General features: G+C 44.7%; 1 long non-coding RNA gene across 1 annotated transcript in view; it reads right to left on the reverse strand.

The window, feature by feature from the left end:
* LOC107182898 overlaps positions 1–7,749 on the reverse strand; it is a 15,607-nt gene that overhangs the window by 5,363 nt on the left and 2,495 nt on the right. Inside the window, exon 2 of the long non-coding RNA XR_001513657.1 lies at positions 6,109–6,110. This is a non-coding gene — a long non-coding RNA (uncharacterized LOC107182898). The remainder of the gene's footprint in view (positions 1–6,108; positions 6,111–7,749) is intronic.

Consider the following 7,749-nt stretch of genomic DNA (forward strand, 5'->3'; position numbering starts at 1 on the left):
TTTTTTCTTCTTTTATTAATTCTGGTCCAGCTTTAGCTCTGGCTCCAGCTCTGAGACCTCTGCTGCTGAAAGCGGAAACCTTGACTGCTTTGTGTTCTATAATCGAAACACTGTATCAACTCCAGCTCTGAGATCCCAGCTCGCTGAAAGCTGGTTTCTGGGGTTTTGTTTAGCTTCTATATTTGTTACAATGTTTCAAACTGCAAGCTCAGAGGCCGTCATGGCAGGTGGGGAACGTTGGTTTCCTCTGTCACTGAAACAAGCAAGCCTCATGTTAGCTTCCAGCTGCCTGGCTGCCGGCCGCCATCTTGGCTGGCAGTTAATTTGCATATCGCCCTGATTACCCAATGGGAAGGGTAGCGGTCGTACACTAATTGCCATGTTTCCCTTTTATTAGATAGGACTAGAGGCCTGGTGCACAAGGGTAAAGAAGAAAAACCATAGGGTCACAAGCAATGTGGTAATTATTTCTTCAATAATAGAAAATTGTCCCACTTTGGCTAGAAAGGAACTGGAGTTGCAGCCCAGGATAGGCTCAGGGCAGGCCCCATAAATCTGCTCTTATGGGTGAAGAAATGGGTAGCACTATCAAACAACTACCTTGAGGGGCAGTGCTCTCACATGGGGCTGAAGGAAGAGTTGGTTAAACTTTGAAAGGAGTATGACATTCAGATCTGGAACCTAGATGAAATCTCAGGAGCAGAAGCTGAAGTGTGCACTTCTGAGTAGAATGAGTGAATTATGATAGGGAACAAGGGGGTGACTGACATAGAACTGGACTTAGAAAGTGTGGGATACTCTGGTAGGACTCTAGAGCCTTGGGCAAAACACTTCTCAATGAACTACTTCTCTTCCCTACCCAAGATGGCTCCTGAATGGACTCTGTAACTTGACCTTCTGAGGGTAGGCTTAAGGGGAGTGCTCTTCCCACAAAGGAGAAGGGAAGCTCAGTCTATACTCACTATGGAACAACTATCAGCATGTCTTGGGCATATGTTGAACTGGTAAGTCAAGGTTCCTGTTCTAGTACTGGATTTATCTAGGTATGTGACTTGGAGCCTCTTCAGTCATTTTTCCTTATGGGGTGTAGGTAGTTGATTTGCTGAATGAGAGATATGAACCTTCCTCCCACCAATAAAATTTTACAAAGGTTGCCAGTGACCCAGGTGTAGCTCAATCTAATCCCATGTGTAGACATGTCAGTACATATATTGCTTAGTCTCTTGGTAGCATTTAATACCCTTGACCACTTTGGCAGCTCAGTAATTATAATCACGGAGGAGCAGTGCAAAGGTGTATCTAGGAGAAGTATTGACCTGAGAAGTAAGAAGGTAGCCAGATGGGAGTGGACTTAGACATGAGTAGTAAGTGAGCAAGTCTAGATGATTCATTTAAGAAGCTCAACTTCAAAGGGGATAAGAAAGAAGCAGTGGTGGCTGGTGACTTTGAGGAAGGATGTATCTTAAAGAGAGAATAAACATACACATTTTTAAATGCATACAAAATGACACTGTGGTACCATCTGACAGGATAGCCTGTCAGAATGGCTATCATCAACAAATCAACAAACGACAAGTGCTGGCGAGGATGCAGAGAAAAAGGAACCCTCATGCACTGCTGGTGGGAATGCAGTCTGGTGCAGCCACTATGAAGAACAGTATGGAGTTTCCTCAAAAAACTAAAAATGGAACTCCCATTTGACCCCATGATCCCACTTCTAGGAATATATCCCAACAAAACAGAAACACCAATCAGAAAGGATATATGCAACCCTATTTTCATACTGAACAACATAAACTGATGAACAAAAAACCGATCCAGAAACAGAGAAGCATCAATCAGATTGTCAAACCTCAGAGGGACGGAAGGGGAGGGTGGGGGTAAGGAGGAAAGACCAACCAAAGGACTTGTATGCAAGCATATAAGCCTAACCAGTGGACACAGACACCAGGGGGGTGAGGGCATGAGTGGGGAGGGGAGGGCAATGGGGAGATAAGGACACATATGTAATACCTTAATCAATAAAGAAAAAAAATCTAAATGTAGATGACATCCTGTTGGGGAGTATTAAAAGGACTTGAATAGATAGAGAGGAGATTGTGAATAAAAATAATTCCTCCAGCAAAAAAATAAAAATTAAAAAAATAAATGCATATAAGAAATCAGTAGAGAGGGCAGGAAAGGGGGAGTAGCCCCAAGAAGGTAAGAAGGCATGGGACACAGAGCTGAGGTAGAGGATTAGCTAAAAGAGGAGAAGGAATGCTTCCATTTAAACAGAATGGAAGGAAGCAAAGGTGTGTGTGAATTCAGGATAAATCTATGGGACTGGTGGTGTCGATAGGTCTCCAAGACATTCAGTGCAAAAGGAGACTGGGACAGTAGGGAGATTGCCCAGCAGCAGGGGATGCTGCTAATGAGCCTGACATTGGGGCAGGAAGAACGGGTAGAGGGTGGCAGATGGGGATAGTTGACAGAATATCCCCTCCCTCCTACCTTGCCACCTGCACTTTAGCAGTGGGGTCACGTGCATGCAGGAGCACAGACAAGAAGAGAGGAAGAGGGGAACTCTGTCTAGTGTGGCCAGGAAGAGAGCAGTTAGAGCTGGCAAGTCGGAGACGGCTTCATTTTTGTGCTCTTTGGAAATACTCAGGACTTAGGTGTTCAGGGGACGTGGGAAAGCAGGTAGCAGGTGCTGCAAAACAGCATCCTGCCAGACTCTGGCATATGTCACCTGTCCTCACCAGAGCCTTTTGTCAGAGAAATGACAAGAGAAATGACAAGATCTGTCAGAGAAATGACAAGATCTGATCTTTTGGCTGGTAAGAGGAGGGGCCAGCTCCAGACCTGAGGCCTGTGTAGCCTGGAGGACCATGGGCCAATTGAGAGCCATGTGTCCTGGGCATAGCTGGGCTCACCAGAACAGCTTCGATAGTGGTGAAACCTGTGCCTCGCTGACCCAATGGTGTCGGTAAGCCTGGGAGTGTCGTTCCAGGGACACTATAGGTGGTGCTGTCTTTGTGAACCTCCGTGTTCATCTGAGTGGCAAATGGTGTTCATGGCAGTCACTGTGGATGCTGCATAGCTAATGTCCAAGAGTTAGTGACAGCAAGGGACTGTCAACAGTGTCAGCAGCTGTTCCAGGATGGAAGCCCAGGAAGGTGGCAGTTAACTATGTTGACAAATTTCTGATGGGGCTATTACGGTATGGTAATGTGCATTCTGGAACAATATGTTTCCATCTTCTCCCCTTTCCCCCTGCTGGTTTGATTGAGAAAACCATAGCGACCAAAAGTGCAAGATTTATACAGATCGCATAGCGGGGAATTGGGTTATGAGCAGGGGGGCCCCTCTGGGAGGAATTTACCTTTTAAAACTAGAGGGGGAACAGGTGCTCTGGAAAAGGCTTATAACTTCATGAGGGTGGGGGTGGCATAAAAAAAACAACACTCTGCTGAAAATGATGACATCCTGGCTCTGCCATTAAAACAGGTGGCTGTCATTATGGCTGCTCGCTCGTAATGGGAAGATAATACAGGCAGAGAGAGATTTATATAGGCCCCAGAAAGATGAAATTGCACATAAAGGAGGAAACAAGGCATAAAGAGGGCCCACTGGGGGGATCCCTCTGCCCACAGGACTGCATGTGATACTCGTTAATGGCGCAGCATTTGTGTCTCTCTATCCAGAGGCTTACATTCCTACAGAGCTTCCATTTATTTAGGTCTATTCAATTAGCATTTGGGAAATATTTTCTTCCTCTTTGGATGTTTTTCTTCCATTTAGTAGAGTAGTCAGTGTAAAATTTTACTGGATATGGCAAAAGTTGCCCCTCTTCTTTTCTGACAAATCGTGTTGGCTGGAAATTGGGTGTTGCCTCCGGATAATGATGAGGTCATCAAGGGTTCCCATACTAGGCGAGGCCATTGATGGGCTGTGTGACCTATTTTTTTTTTAATATAAAAAGGTAAAGTTTAAAGAGGGAAAAAAAGGATGAAGTCTAAGAAATTATTTTCTATTTTAATAAACTCTTATATGGTGCTAATTATTGCCAGGTACTGTTCTAATCATTTCATAAATGTTAACTAATTTAACACTAACAAGAACACTTTTAAAGTAAATACTGTCATTGTCTTCATTTGCAGTGACATGTCCAAGGTCACACAGCCAGTGAGTTGGGTTCCAGCCCAGGCAGACGTGCTCCGAAGGCCATGTTCCCAACCCCGACAACACACCGGCTTGCATTGTACATATTTTGTTCATTTTTGGTTTTAAGGGTCATTTAAACTATTCATCTGTCCTCTCTCTGAGTCTCTCTTCTGATAAAAACACATTTTAAAATCTCGGCATGTTAGATATTGTTGCATTAGGGGCCGGTAAGATACCAGAGTTGCACTTTAGCTTGAGCAGACCATAGTGTTTTCATTTCATTGGGGCATCTTTAAAATGTGCAGCACATGTCACATTGAGACCTTCAGAGCCCTGCTCTGCTTGCTTTGTGTACAGTCAGAGCAGGCGGACTAACCTTTTAAATCGATTAGGATTGTCCATGCTCTCTCTCAAACATAAAAGATCAACCTAAAGTTTCATATGTGCTCACACACTTACTACAGTCAGCTCCCTTTCTACTTTGATATGCACAGTTGGGAGGATCTCTCTTTGACCATCCTGAGCATATTTTTCCTGGAGATTTAAAGCTGAGTGGGCACAGATGGAAGCAGGGTAATTTACCCTTTTTCTCCCCCTCCCTATTCACCATTTGACACAAGACATGAACAACTCTTCTGCCTTACACGACCTAGCCAGATTGCCGAGTAATTACCTTGATTTATGAGGGTGGGAGTAGAAGGTAGCACAAGACATAATTGTTAACTGAGTATGGTTGGATTATCACTACTGTAATTTGTAAGTTATTTCATGTTGTGTAAATTACTTCAAGCATATTGAAGAAGTAACAGTATCTTAATGTCTTTGTGGCCTCAACAATGTCTGACTTTCTGTAGTTGTGGAATAAAGAAATTAATGAATAAATGAGTCCCTAGCAACTGAAGTCCTCCCCTCTAGAAATATTTAAGAATACCTTTAACTTTCTGCTTTCAAGGTCATCTACATATATAAAAGTATAATATGCAAATCAGCCAGACAGCAGAATGACAGATCGCTATGACATGCACTGACCACCAGGGGTCAGACGCTAAATGCAGGAGCTGCCTCCAGCCGCAGACCTCAATCACCCAATAGCACCCCTCCCCTTCTCCACCCCCCCCACCCCCCAGCCAGCAGGCTCCAATTGCTTGATGGGGGATGGGAAACTGGAGGTGGGTGGTGGTGAATGCAGGTGGCACCAGGCTAAGGCAGGTGCGAGCGAGGAGGGCCTCGATTGCCCAGCTGGTCGCCCCACACACAAACGGCAACAGGCATTGACGGAAGGCAGGGCTGGCTGCTGGCAGCTGGGGAAGATCAGCTCTGATCACAGGCCAGGCCTAGGGACCCTATCTGTGCATGAATTTCATGCATCAGGCCTCTAGTAGTGGTATAATAGGACAGAGATAGACATCTGTATCACAACTGTGCAAGACAAGTGCGGTGTGTTAGAAGAGACAGAAAATGCTTCCAGTTTGGAGCACTAAGCAAGCCTCATACAGAGAGAACTGGAGAGAGCTGGGAGAGGATGTCTGGGACTTAGAGCATGAGACAGGAAGGCTCAGAATGTAGTCAGAAGTTTGCACATCCTCTGTCAGAGAGTTAGATATGTATAGGTTATACAAGGGAATAATGAAGCTGGGGCCAGGTTTTGACACATTGTAAGGTGTAGGGACTACAAACTGGGGCCCTTGTGTCTGGTACACTAGGCAACAGGAACAGTTGAAGATTTTGAATCCAGGATCACAGCTTGCTCTGGCATGTGGAGCTCAGAGGATTCTGGAGTGAGGGGCAAGTCTGGGGATTGTGACCAGTTAGGAGGCTATCAGAGTTTTCCTGGGGAAGGGAAACTGCAAGGAAGAGTCCCTAGCAACTGAAGTCTATGAATGGGAAGAAGTCTATGAGGCATAATTTATAGGAATTAAAATTATTTGGTTGAGAGCAACAATCCAAGGAAGATTGAGTTACAACTAAAAGTCTGAACCAGGGTAACTGGTGGTTAAGAAATAGAGTGGCAAAAAGGAAGAGAGAGAAGCCGTGGAGTCGAGTTTGGTGGGTGGGAAATAGGAAATCCTATCTTGCACTCTTGGAAGTTAGAGAGCGATGGGCCAAGAGTTACAGAGGCCACAGTCATCTCATCTCCATGAAAGTAACAGTTGAGAGAATGACTCACAATCCTGGGGGGAAATAAGTGAGGTGAGGTTATGTGGAATGAACTGTGCACAAGTCAGTCTTCCCATTAATGACTGCTATGAAAAATAGCAGTCATTAATATTTTGTGAGCACAAGGTGGCCGAGACCAGAAACTCGCATTTCCTCAGTGGTGACCAGAATCTACCCCCATCCTCCCCAGTAGGTCTGCAGAGCTGCTCAGCTCAGGGCACATGTTCACACTGACTTCAGAATGACTCCAGGTGGGAAGTCAGACCTGCCCATCCCCACTGTCTGGTGACCACAGTGGCAGTTATTGGGTTATTGGAGTTCAACAATCCTCTAAGTGGTTTAGCTTGCCTTTGCCCTGAGTTCCTTAGTCTCTTCCCAACATAGCAACAATAATAATGATGTTATTAAAAATTTAGACCACGTCACTCCTCCCCTCAGACTCACCAGACTAAAAGCCACAGCACTCCTGAGCATTTCGGAGCCCTCTGCAGTCCAGCCAGGAAGCTTTGCCTCATCACCGGCTGGTCTCCCCTTGGTCACCCTACTCCTGCTTGGCCAGCCCCTCTGTCCTCCTTGCTCCTCTCTCCCTCCTGCCTTGGGGCTTTTACAATGGAATGATCTTTGCTCAAATAAACTCCTATCTCCCATCTTCACCTCTTTGTAGGATTTTCCATGAAGCCCCTATTTAAAATCACACTGCCACCCTGACCCACCCAAGTATTTCTTTCTCCCCCTCCCCACCCGACTTCCTCTTGCAATGACTTGCAGCGGTTCTCAACCTGTGGGTCACGACCCCAGAAAATACATCCTGCATATCAGATATTTACATTACGATTCATAAGAGTAGCAAAATTACAGTTATGAAGTAGCAACGAAAATAATTTTATGGTTGGGGTCACGATATCATGAGGAACTGTATTAAAGGGTCGTGGCATCAGGAAGGCTGAGAACCAACCACTCATAGAGCATGGACTCTGGCCTATACTGCACAGGGGGGAATCTTGGCTCTTCTGTTTCCCAGATGCATGATCTTGGGTTGGTGACATCAATCTCACACGGCCTCAGTATTCTCATCCATAAAATGGTGATATAATAATAATGTTTAGGGAGAACAGAATAGGTTCACATATATAAAGTGCTTAGAACATTGACACACAAAAGTTCTCTAGAAGAGGTAGCATTTATTATTCCATAGCATTTACCACCATTGGGCACACTACTAGTAAATACTATGAGTTTATTTTTATTCATTGGTCTATCTCTTCCCACTAGACTGTTAGCATCACTAAGGCAGAAATTTTTATCTTTCGGCCGTATTGCCAGGGCCTATAATGGGACTTGGCATATACTAAGTGCTCAATTAATATTTGTTGAATTAATCATCAACAAATATTGTGTTTGTTTGCTTGATGTTGTCTTTAGGAAAAATAGAATTCAAAAGTTGAC

Source organism: Myotis davidii, unplaced genomic scaffold (genome assembly GCF_000327345.1).
Source record: "Myotis davidii unplaced genomic scaffold, ASM32734v1 scaffold3390, whole genome shotgun sequence".
Lineage (NCBI taxonomy): Eukaryota > Metazoa > Chordata > Mammalia > Chiroptera > Vespertilionidae > Myotis > Myotis davidii.